Consider the following 12,786-nt stretch of genomic DNA (forward strand, 5'->3'; position numbering starts at 1 on the left):
ACCTTGAGCTTGATATAAACCTAAGTCAATTAATGCATCACCCCCTTCCCAAAAAGGAAAAAATGTCTAACAATTTAAATAGTGAAAAGCACGTGATGCAACTGAATAGCCCTAAAAATAGAATAAAACAGCAAATAAACTCATGGGAGTAGAATCAACCAGTGAATATATATCGAAAGTTAGACAAACTTATTGATATGTATTGTCAAATCACAATGGCAAGCATGCGTGCTTTATGCATGCCTTGCCCTGATTTCTAAAACATGATGTTTTGAGCATGTTGATTACAAGGTAAATGTCTAAATGATAACAATTTTTACTACAGTTTTGAACCCAAAGAAATATGAAATATGAAATTGTCGTGGCATTGTAAGGTTAAAGTGAAAAAATAAACATCATTAATAGTTGCCCGTACAATATCTGCTCCCAACCAATGCTTCCAATAACTCTGTACACATATTCAAATATGTTTCCAATGTGCGGCTGTAGTTGATTGTTGGGAGCCAGATCGAAAGTCGTCTTTGAATGAGATGGAGTGTATCTCAGATTTGACTTGCAGATCCCCATAATAATGGACCGAAGTGAAAACAAATGCTTCCAACTAGTCATTGCACATCTTTTTAAGATGTTCCCCATGTGCGGTTGTAGTTGCTTGTTGTGGAAGTCTTGTTAGCGGAGGGTGTCAAAATCTGATTTCGAATTTGATAATCGAATTGAATTTGAATATTTTAAATATTTAATCGGTCAAATTAAAATATTTTATTCGTATCGAACAGTTAATTGGATTCTAATTTGGATATAACCTGATTCGATTCAATAAATATCCAAATTCGATAAATATTTAATTATATAATATAAAATATTTTATATAATTTATATATATAATAATTAAGTTATATAAATAACTTATATGTTTATATACTTTATATCAATAAAATATTTATTTTATATATTTATTAATTGTCTAAAATATTTAATTAATCAAAATCGAATCAAATATTCGAATATTTAATCGGATTCAAATTTAGATATTAATTTTCAATATCCGTCGGATATCGAATCGAATTCTAATATCAAATTTTCTAATCGGATTTGAATCTGGATATTGCCTGATACAATTCGAATTCGATCCGCCTTTGGCATGAGATGGAATGTATCTTACGTTTGACTTGTGGATCCCGATACTAATTGACCGGATTGAATTATTATCATGTGAATAATAGACATTAAATTTGATAGGAAATTATAATTAATTTAAGAACTAGGAAGGACTCGTGCGATGTATGAATTTTGTGTGGAAGTTAAATAAAAGAAACGCATAACTGATGTAACCGTTTTTGGCCACGTACCAATGTTTTGTGATGTATAAATTTTTTGGCTAAGTACCTCGTTATTTGACCCGGTGGTGACATGCCTTGGTGATGAGCTACTTGCTGGCGAATTGCCTGATGACGAACTGCCTGGTGGCAAGCTCCCTGGTGGCGAACTGCCTGGTGGCGAGCTCCCTGGTGGCGAACTGCCTTGTGGCGAACTGCCTGGTGGCGAGCTCCCTGGTGGCGAACTGCCTGGTGGTGAGCTCCTTGATAGCGAACTGCCTAGTGGCGAACTGCCTGGTGGTGAGCTCCCTAGTGGTGAACTGCCTAGTGGCGAACTGCCTGATGGCGAGCTCCCTGGGGGCGACTCCCTACTAGGTGGCCTATGATTTAGAGAATGGTGGAGCTCCCTGGTGCAGCGCAACCCGACTGCCCTTTGCATGAGGTGGCCTTCTTTCCTTTGTAGGCAGTGGGGGCTGAGGGACCTGCGAGAACTGAATCAGAGGACCCGGGGGTATTTTCCCGGTGGGGGCTCTCCGACGCTTAAGTTAGCACTCTGAATGTAGAGAGCTTTGAAGATGATATTAGAGAAACGAGAGAGCTAGAGAGCAGGGATTACCTCCATTTTTTCCATCCTCTTTGTAGGCGACGGGAGCTGAGGGACTTACGAGAACTGAATCAGAGGACCCGAGGGTATTTTCCTGGCGGGGCTCTTCGACGCTTAAGTTAGCACTCTGATTGTAGAGAGCTTTGAAGATGATATTGGAGAAACGAGAGAGCTAGAGAGCAGGGATTGCCTCCATTTTCTCCATCCTCTTTATAGGAGGCGGGAGCTGAGGGACCTGCGAGAACTGAATCAGAGGACCCGAGGGTATTTTCCCGACGGGGGCTCTCCGATGCTTAAGTTAGCACTCTGATTGTAGAGAGCTTTGAAGATGATATTGGAGAAACGAGAGAGCTAGAAAGCAAGGATTACCTCCATTTTTTCCATCCTCTTTGTAGGCGGCGGGAGCTGAGGGACCTGCGAGAACTGAATCAGAGGACCCAGGGGTATTTTCCCGGCGAGAGCTCTCCGACGCTTAAGTCAGCACTCTAATTGTAGAGAGCTTTGAAGATGATATTGGAGAAACGAGAGAGCTAGAGAGCAGGGATTGCCTTCATTTTTTCCATCCTCTTTGTAGGCAGCGGGAGTTGCCTATGGCGAGCTACATGTGGCGAGCTACCTATGGTGAGCTGCCTATGGTGAGCTGCCTATGGTGAGTTGCCTATGGCGAGCTGCCTGTGGCGAGCTACCTATGGCGAGCTGTCAAGAGGTCACACTTAGTTGGCATGAGGTGCCATGTGTCACAATTCCACTGGAGGACCAAATCTGCCCTCATCGATTGCCACCCACTCCCGAGCTGAGAGTAACTCATCGGGGGCAGCACTACTAACTTTAGGTTGTCAGCTCACACGGGATCCTTGGAAGGTTCGGTCGGTAAGGGCGCCTATGTAGTCTGTTGGCCGCCAACTCCTGCGGAAGCCACGAAGAGCTCATCTTTGTAGGGGGGACCTTGCGGAGAGGACTGATGAGGCTTTATCTGAATTGAAAATAAGGTTGGTAGAGCTACTTAGTCCGTTAGCTCCCTGCATAGTCTTTGAGTTCATAAAAAATGTAAACTATAAAGTGATAGCTTCAATTTCTAAAAAGTGAGGACTTAGCTTTAGTAAGATGAGAACTTAGCTTTTGTAGGATGAGAACTTAGCTTTTTGTAGCGTTTTCCCACAGACGGTGCCAATTGATGTAACCATTTTTGGCCATGTACCAATGTTTTGTGATGCATAAATTTTTTGGCTAAGTACCTCATTATTTGACCCGATGGTGACATGCCTTGGTGATGAGCTACTTGGTGGTGAACTGCCTAGTGGCGAGCTCCCTGGTGGCAAACTGCCTGGTGACGAACTGCCTGGTGGTGAACTACCTGGTGGCGAGCTCCTTGGTGGTGAACTGCCTTGTGGCGAACTGCCTGGTGGCGAGCTCCCTGGTGGCGAGCTCTCTGGTGGCGAGCTCCCTGGTGGCGAACTGCCTTGTGGCGAACTACTTGGTGGCGAGCTCCCTGGTGGAGAACTGACTTGTGGCAAATTTCCTGGTGGCGCCTGGTGGCAAACTGCCTGGGGGCGAGCTCCCTGGTGGCGAACTACCTGGTGGCAAACTGCCTGGGGGCGAACTGCCTGGTGGCGAGCTCCCTGGGGCAAGCTCCCTACTAGGCAGCCTGTGACTTAGAGAATGGTGGAGCTCCCTGGTGCAGCGCAACCCGACTGTCCTCTGCATGAGGTGGTCTTCTTTCCTTTGTAGGCAGTGGGAGCTGAGGGACCTACGAGAACTCCATCTTTTCCTCCTCTTTGTAGGCGGCAGGAGCTGAGGGACCTGCGAGAACAGAATCAGAGGACCCGGGGGTATTTTCCCGATGGGGCTCTTCGACGCTTAAGTTAGCACTTTGATTGTAGAAAGCTTTGAAAATGATATTGGAGAAACGAGAGAGTTAGAGAGCACGAATTACCTCCATTTTCTCCATCCTCTTTGTAGGCGGCAAGAGCTGAGGGACCTGCGAGAACTAAATCAGAGGATCCGGGGGTATTTTCCCGGTGGGGGCTCTCCGACGCTTAAGTTAGCACTCTTATTGTAGAGAGCTTTGAAGATGATATCAGAGAAACGAGAGAGCTAGAGAGCAGGGGTTACCTCCATTTTTTCCATCCTCTTTGTAGGCGGCGGGAGCTGAGGGACATGCGAGAACTCCATTTTTTCCATCCTCTTTGTAGGCAGTGGGAGCTGAGGGACCTGCAAGAACTAAATCAGATGACCCGAAGGTATTTTCCCGGCGGGGGCTCTCCGACGCTTAAGTTAGCACTCTGAATGTAGAGAGCTTTGAAGATGATATTAAAGAAATGAGAGAGCTAGAGAGCATGGATTACCTCCATTTTTTCCATCCTCTTTGTAGGCGGTGGGAGTTGAGGGACCTGCGAGAACTGAATCAGGGGACCCGGGGGTATTTTCCTGGCGGGGCTCTCCGACGCTTAAGTTATCATTCTGATTGTAGAGAGTTTTAAAGATGATATTGGAGAAACGAGAGAGCTAAAGAGCAGGGATTACCTCCATTTTTTCCATCCTCTTTGTAGACGACGGGAGTTGAGGGACTTGCGAGAACTGAATCAGAGGACCCGGGGGTATTTTCCCGACGGGGGCTCTCTGACGCTTAAGTTAGCACTTTGATTGTAGAGAGCTTTGAAGATGATATTGGAGAAACGAGAGAGCTAGAGAGCAGGGATTACCTCCATTTTTTCCATCCTCTTTGTAGGCGGCAGGAGCTGAGGAACCTGCAATAACTGTATATTTTCCTGGTGGGGGCTCTCTGACGCTTAAGTTAGCACTCTGATTGTAGAGAGCTTTGAAGATGATATTGGAGAAACGAGAGAGGTAGAGAGTAGGGATTACATCCATTTTTTCCATCCTCTTTGTAGGTGGCGGGAGCTACTTATGGCGAGCTGCCTATGACGAGCTGCCTATGGCAAGCTGCCTATGGTGAGTTGCCTATGGTGAGCTGCCTATGGCGAGCTGTCACGAGGCCATACTTAGTTGGCATGAGGTGCCATGTGTCACAATTCCACTAGAGGGGCAAATCTGCCCTCATCAATAACATTTATCAAATTAATAATTTTTACAAAACAAAAATAATAATAATAATTAATTTCAAATTTTCAGATAGGGATGTTCATCAAATTAATGAAATTGACCAAACTAACCCGAATTCGTCACTTTCTGGTATTTTCGATCGTCTTCGGTTTAGCAATTTCCCAACCCAGCCAAGTCAAGTTAGTTTCAGTTTGGCCATTTGTAAATTGACCAAAATCGGACTATCCCAATCATAAATATATATATATACATTAATATTTTATATTTTAAATATATTTTTTTTAATACAGGAAAGTGGGAAATTCCCATATTTCTTAGTCTAAAATATTTTGTATTATAAACTTAAATTTTTAAATTTATTCTTTCAATAATATAATTGTATTCTTTAAATGTAATTTAATTTTTTTAAGTTTAAATCTTTTGAACCAACCAACCAAACTAAAAATCGGCCCAAACCAATACCAATGTTTTCAACCTGCCATTGACCCGACAGGTTGAACTATTCAAACCGCCACCCGCCCTTTGGTTAAAAAAAAAAAAGACTTGATAGAAAATCACCAATTGTTGACCTGTTTGACCCAATCACTAGGTTTAATGCATGTGCAAACTTTCAAAGGCCATAACTTTGCACTCTGATGTCTAATTGAGGTGATCTTTTGTTTTGGTTTTGGGTAACTTTTCAAGATCTATATGTCCTAAGGTGTCATGGGTGCCTTACTCCGATTTGAACCGCCTAGTGAACACTCCTAATTTCAACTAAATTGATAATATCTAACAAATAACAGTTTAATCTCCAATAATTATTGAAAATTTATAGCGGAAATACAATAAATAACTAATAAAACTCCAATACCTCTAAGTTATTTAATCTACTTTCGTTATTTCAATAATATTTAAAAAACCAATTATTTATATTTTATATTCTTATTATAAAATACTATTAAATCTATTATTTATATTTTAGCAGTATTTAAATATTTCAATAATATGTGAAATATTTAATTTATTTTGTTATTTAAATTTTATTTTGTTTTAAGTTATTATGCAATATTAAATGTTTTGTTATTCAATTATTTTGCTATTTTTAATATTTTTTATTTAAAATATTTAGTTATTGAAATATTTAAATAATATTTTGTTATATAATTTTAATTTGTATTGTTTGTATAACATTTAAATAAATTTTATTTATATTTTTAAAATATTATTTAGTTATTAAATTGAATAATCCATAAATTTATAATTTATATTGTTATTACATAATTTCATTATGAATTTCATAAAAATATAAAATTATTAATAATATGAATAGTATTAAATCTACTATGATTATTTTTTATGTTTTTAATAAATATTTTAAAGTTATTACATAATTTCATTATAATATTTAAATAATTGTTATTTTTTTAATTGAAAAACTTTCTTTATATGGGTATAGATGAAAAGTGGGGAGAGGGAAAGTAGGAATTAGAGATAATTTAGGAGATAAATAAGAATTATATATGGTTAGAGATAATTTAGGAGAAAGTGGGGGATAGTTAGGTTCCTAGTAAAAAATGAGAGGGAAAAGAGAGATAAGCCATGCTAGCATGGCAACTCCATGGGCTTTTAAAGGCAATTTTGAACCCCCTTTAGAATTGCTTTGTTGGGGCAATTTTACCAACTTGGGCACAACTCGATCTTAACCTAACATCTTGGTTTGGACTTGGGCTTGGGCGAATGGGCACATTGAGCTTTATAGCCAAATTTCTAGGTAGAACATATTGATAAAATTAGATTTGGTCGAGTTTAAACTACCCGAGGCCTCATCCAAACCCAACCTGAGTTTAGGTTAGCCTTAAATTTTTTGCCTAAACCCAATCTTAGTAGTAGCAGTGGATTACTTCACCAAGTGGGTAGAGGTTGAACCCCTTGTAACGATCACAGCCCGAAACGTCCAAAACTTATTTTGGAAGAACATCGTATGCCGCTTCGGGTTACCTCGGGTATTGATTTTTGACAACGGCCAGCAGTTCGAGGACATCAAATTCCAAGACTGGTGCCAAGACATGGGAATCCGACATAATTTTACTTCAGTTGCACACCCTCAAGCAAACGATCACGCAGAAGTCACGAATAGAGCCATCCTCCGCAGACTATAGGCGCGACTAGACCGAGCTAAAGGGTTGTGGGCAGATGAGCTACCTAGTGTTCTATGGGCCTATCGGACCACAGAGAAGACCGCCACGGGAGAAACACCCTTCAACCTCACCTACGGGATTGAAGCAGTCATCCCCGCAGAGATCGAAGTCCCTACACTGCGACTAGAAGCATATAGCGATCAAACAAAAGAAGATGAGCTACATATCAACCTCGATCTACTCGACGAAGTAAGGGACCTCGCGTACATCAAGACCACAACCTACCAGCAAAGAGTAGCTTGGTACTATAACGCCAGGGTCAAGAAGCGGAGCCTCCGCGTTGGCGACCTGGTCCTTTGTAAAGTTATGGTACCTGAGCCCGGTGCTGGCAAGCTTGGGTCCAAATGGGAAGGTCCTTACCGAGTGAAACGAGTACTCGGGGAAGGAACGTACAAGATCAAGACCCTCAAAGGGAAACAAGTGCCTCGAGCGTGGATTATTGTCAACTTAAGACAATACTATCTATAGGAACTGAGTAGGCCATGAGCCACTCCCGAAGCCTAAGGGCCAGAATACCAAGCTAACATGACCTCAACACAACAGGAACCAGTCGCCTCTATGGCGTGGGTAGACTCCGAGAGTGGGCCACGAGCCACTCCTCCAGCCTAAGGGCTAGAACATCGAGCTAATGAAAAGACCTCGGCAGCATACAATATCTAGTTGTCTCATCAGCATAGGCTAAATGCTTGCAATGCCTAAGGCACAAGCACTTCAGCCAAGAACCCTGTGACGGATAGCCTACACTGGCATGCAACAAGTTAAACCCATAAGAGACAACCGATGCCAACTTGACCCGGGTGCAGACAGGTCGGGCATGTACCCTACTATGTCACTCACCTCGATGTACACAAGACTACATAGTTGAGGAACCCACACTCCGGGTAATCAGCCTAGTATCCTAATAGTTCAGAGTAAGACAACCACTTCGGCAAGTAAAAGAAAATTGCGCAAGTGTTTGGAAAAAATGTTCTTCATTATATAAGCTCCATTACATAAATTTCACTACATAAATACGTTCAATACAAAAGAGAGGGAAATCGAGCTCGCAGGCCCAAAATACAAGGAGCGCCTGACTACTTGGGAGGCTCATCGGCCTTACTCGGGGTTTCTTTAGGGTTTTCCTCAAAAGAATCAGTTAGATCGGTGGCGTCAGCCTCCCCGTTGCCGCCATCATCTTCGGAGTCTGGGTCATCCGCGGCCTGGCATGCCATGTCATCTGTGATGTTGAAAGAAGTGAAGGCACTTATATCCAGATTGGGGTAGGTATGCCTTATCCACCATCGGCTGAGCTTGAACCCCCTACAGTAAGCCTTTGACATTACGCTGTCGAACCTTGAGGACTTAACGTAGTCGATGATGGACTGAACCTTGGTCTGTTCCAGAGCATCGTGAAAGATTTTCGTCTTCTCCTCGATATCAGCCTTGAGAGACTCCACCTCACACTCTCGGGCCTCCTTGGTTCCCTTGAGGGCCTACATCTCGAGTTGCAAAGCATTCTGGGCCATTTTGAGGCTTTCCACCTCGAGCTTTAGAGCTTCTTGACCAAATCGGAGCCCGTTCACCTCGGCTTTCAGTCTGTCTCGTTCCTGGGCCAGCTCCTCTCTCTCTAGTGCTAAGGTGTCGTTCAGACCTTTCTGCATGGTGGCAGCACACTCTAATTGATGGACCTTGTCCTGCGTTGCCTTCAGCTCGGCATGAGCCACGCGAGATGACTCCTCAGCGGCCAAAGCGCACCTCAGGTGTTTGTCAGATTGGAAAGTTAAGGCATGCAAGTCAGTGTTCGCCTAACAGAAGGAAACTAGTCAGTAAAAAAAAGGAGAGAGAGAAGACGGAGAAAGCAGGGGGTGAGATAAAATGTTTGCTCACGAAAAACGAACTTACCAGCATGATGTGGGTTGCAGTGCGACCGCCGAGCTGACCTGGGGAGAGTTCGGCCCAACTCACGACTTCTACATTAATGACGCCCCTCTTGCTTCGGTCGAGGCTGACCTCGAGATCCAAGATGGACTCCTCCTCTTCAGTCCCTGAGCTGGACGCCGCCGCGTCTGCAGTATGCTAAGCCGAACCCTCTGTAGCCTCAGCGGCCGCCCCAATAGAGCTCAGAGCCTCAGCAGCAGCCTCGGCTGGCTTGTTCTCCAATCCCCTCGCAGCCTCAGGTCTTTGGGGTGGAAAGTCACCCTCTAGATCTATCACTGGAGGGGCATTGTTGAGCCCGGTCTCAGGGGCAGGAGCACGGGAATGATCGGGTTCGGGGGAGGGAGACTTCGGTGACTCCACACGAACATTTTTGGCGGCCTTCTTGGCAGTCTGCTTCTTCCTTCTCTTCATTTGGTTAAGGAGCCTGGTAGCCGTGATTCTCTCTTCTTAGTCCATGGGACCTACAACAAAGTTGGCGTCAGTAAATCCAAAAACGACAAGCAGATAAAAGCAAAGCGCCAAAAGATAGAAATAAACCTACCCGAGCTCAAGCCGGCCTGAACGAGCTTCTCTTTGGTGATGTATTCCCAATGATCCAGCTCAACCTGAGCCCACGAGTGGAAGGCCTCCCATGTCTACTGGTTGAGGGCGATGTTGGTCGCCTGGGTAGCCACCCTCCAGCTGGTAGGGAAGGGCCACCTTGTGCTGGCCTGGACCACAAAGTAGTCCCACTTCCAAGCGGGGACCTTGCTCAGGAACTTATACAGTAGCTTAAAGCCTGGGAGAGGAGATAAGTAGTAGACCTGCCCGTGCTCGAGGGGAGCGCTAGAGGCGCTCTTTTTTATCAACAGTATGGAGCAGAGTATGTTTGCGTCCAAAGAGAGCCGCTTTTCATGGTAGAGGGAAATGGTCCCCACTAAATTCCGAATGGAGTTGGGGTGGAGCTGATCCAACGTGATATTGAAATGCCCTAACACCTCGGGGATAAGGGGGTGAAGAGGGAGACGAAGCCCGCCGATGAGCTGTTCCCTGAAAATCACGACCTCATCCGGACCGTGCTCCCAGGGGAAATTACAGGTGGGAATGCTTCACGACCTCATCCGGAACATGCTCCCAGGAAAAATTACCGGTGGGAAGGCTGTAGCTGTACTCCGAAGGAAGGTTGAACTGTTGGACGAGGTCTCAAAGCCTCTCCGGTGTCAGGGTAGAGGGACCAAACTAGTCCGGCACCCGACCTCGATGGGAGGTGGAAGCCAACTTACCCGAAGCTGCCCATGCTTCGCGGGCAGGTCAGGCCGGGGAAGGGTCACCATGACCCGAAGTGCCCATCCCGGGCTCATCCGAAAAGCTACTCTCGCTCGACATAAGAAGGAACGGGGGCTGAGAAAAGAGAAAAAGAAAGGAAAGACTCAGAGACTCACCTGAAATAGGCGAAAATGAGCTGAAAGACCCGAGATGGAGACCTCAGACGTGAGCTCAAGGAGAAAAATGCTTAGCAGCGAAGAGAATGCCAGAACCCCACTATTTATAGATGCGGGTCCTGGTGACCAGCAGTCAAGATTGGATCAATCCAACGGACCTCAAAGAAACTGGTTGCGGGACTCCCAAAGTGAATTTAATGTAGCGCGTTTTTTGGCGTCCATGCAGCATAAAGTGTCTGATGTCTGCACGTGAGTTGCACGAGATGGGGATTTTTCCGTAAAGAACCGAATGCCCAGCCAGTCCAGCCATTGGACCGCCTAACATGGTAGTGTGAGTAACCGAGCCAAATCCGCCCAGTGAACCGTGAACTCCTCGCACTGGGGCCCCCGTCCCCAGCACGGGGAGTGGGGGGCAATTGATGGAGGATGATTTGGCTCAACCCCATGAACCCAGAACACGTGCGCATGACCTGGCTTGGTGAACAGTCCAGCCTAGCAGCGTGATCCCGACTCGACGGGAAGGAAACGCCAAGTCAAAGACAGTCAACTCGCCGAGGGCTAATACCTCGGTGGGTCAGTCCCCTGCCTAGCTCGGAGAGCCCGCGCTCTCCCACGCCAAGCTTTTCCCCACCTAGGAGGGAGCACCTTGGTGCTTCGAGGCAGGGAGATCTCCTGCCCGACCGCCATACCCGACAAATCTGGTGATAGCGGTTGTGTCCCTCTTTAGGCAGCGTCGTGCCTGCCACCTTTAGAAGGTGTCCTTTGCTTGACAGACACGTAACTAGCAGTGACGGCCCCGTGCATGCCACCTCAGCCCTGCCAATAACAGTTGGGCAGGTTGGCAGTGGCGGTTATACCCGCCCTGTCAAAGGCCAATGGGCAGGAGGTAACAGATTCCTGCTATAAGGAGCTTAGCAACAAGGAGGAGGGGGATCTTGATCATCTTCGGTACGTGCGCTATCTTCACTCTAAGCCTTCATCTTTCTCCTTGCTTCTCCTATCAAGTACTAACTTAATCATCAGAGTGTTCCCGCCAGGTAACTCCCTGGGAACTTTCTTCTTCTCAGGTATCTTCTAGGAGCCACGCGAGTGCCAGATAGGAGTGACCGGATTGCGCTACATTAGAAATTAATCCCAAAAACATTACTAAGATGAAAATTCTTATATATTAAAAATAGTAATATTGTTTGGGAATTTTTAATTAATCACAAAAATAATTAATTTATTTTGGTATAAGTTATAATAAAATAAAATAAAAGTATTAATTATAAACAATAGGTAATATACCATTCAAAGTAAATGGGTCAGATTAATAAAAAAACAAACCATACCCGATCCAATAACCAACATCACTTTAGTTAAATTGATAGAATAGAGAGAGAGAGAGAGAGAGAGAGAGAGAGAGAGAGAGAGATGCCTTGGAAGTGGGGAAGTGGGGATTAGTTAAGAGTACCAAAAAAAGTTGGTTATGAGCAATATTTTAGGAATGAGGACTTTATGAGAATTTTAAGAACAATAAATTAGGAGTGTGGAGAGGTTTTATGAGAGATGGGATAAGGAGGGTAATTATTTGGGTAGAGAGAGTGAGAAACGTGAGTTGTGGATAGAGATTTTGGGTAAAATAGATTGAGCTAATTAGGAAATGGAGATAGAGGGTGCTGAGTTGGCTTAATGGGAGTGGTGGGAAGGGGAGAGGAGAGAGGGTCAAGGAGAATGAAAGGTCGGGGTAATGGAGCAAGGAGAGGCAAGGGGACGTGGACCATCTTGCTATATATATAGATAGATATAGATAGGTAGGGGTGCCTTTTTTTCATCTGGCTTTATTGCACAGGCTAGATATCCCCCGTGGTATGGTTTGGGGACTTTATGGACTATTTACCAATAATCTTTCCATGAACTCCACATGAAATAGAATTGGTTGTTTAAGTTCATTTGATTTGGAGTACTCAAACTTTGAACCTATTGGAATGGGGAACTAGTGACAATCAAGATGTCTAACATGCAGTATGGACAATTATGAATTTATATCACCAAAGGGTTAGAACATGTACATGATAAGTGAATATGGTTGGCAAACCAAAAGAATAAATCTCAACACATCTCTATGACTATAGAGTCATGGGATCAAATTTGTATAACCGTGGACTGCTAGTAAGGCTAGTGAACCTCATGCCTAGGAGTGGACATGAATTGAACTTTTCATAAGTTATTCAAGCTCAACTTGTGAAAATCTCAATTTGGTTTGGCCTAAATTGAGCATCAAGTTGAGCTCAAGCCCACTAAAG

Source organism: Nelumbo lutea, chromosome 1, assembly GCF_056320005.1.
Source record: "Nelumbo lutea isolate HS-2025 chromosome 1, American lotus-T2T, whole genome shotgun sequence".
Taxonomy (NCBI): domain Eukaryota; kingdom Viridiplantae; phylum Streptophyta; class Magnoliopsida; order Proteales; family Nelumbonaceae; genus Nelumbo; species Nelumbo lutea.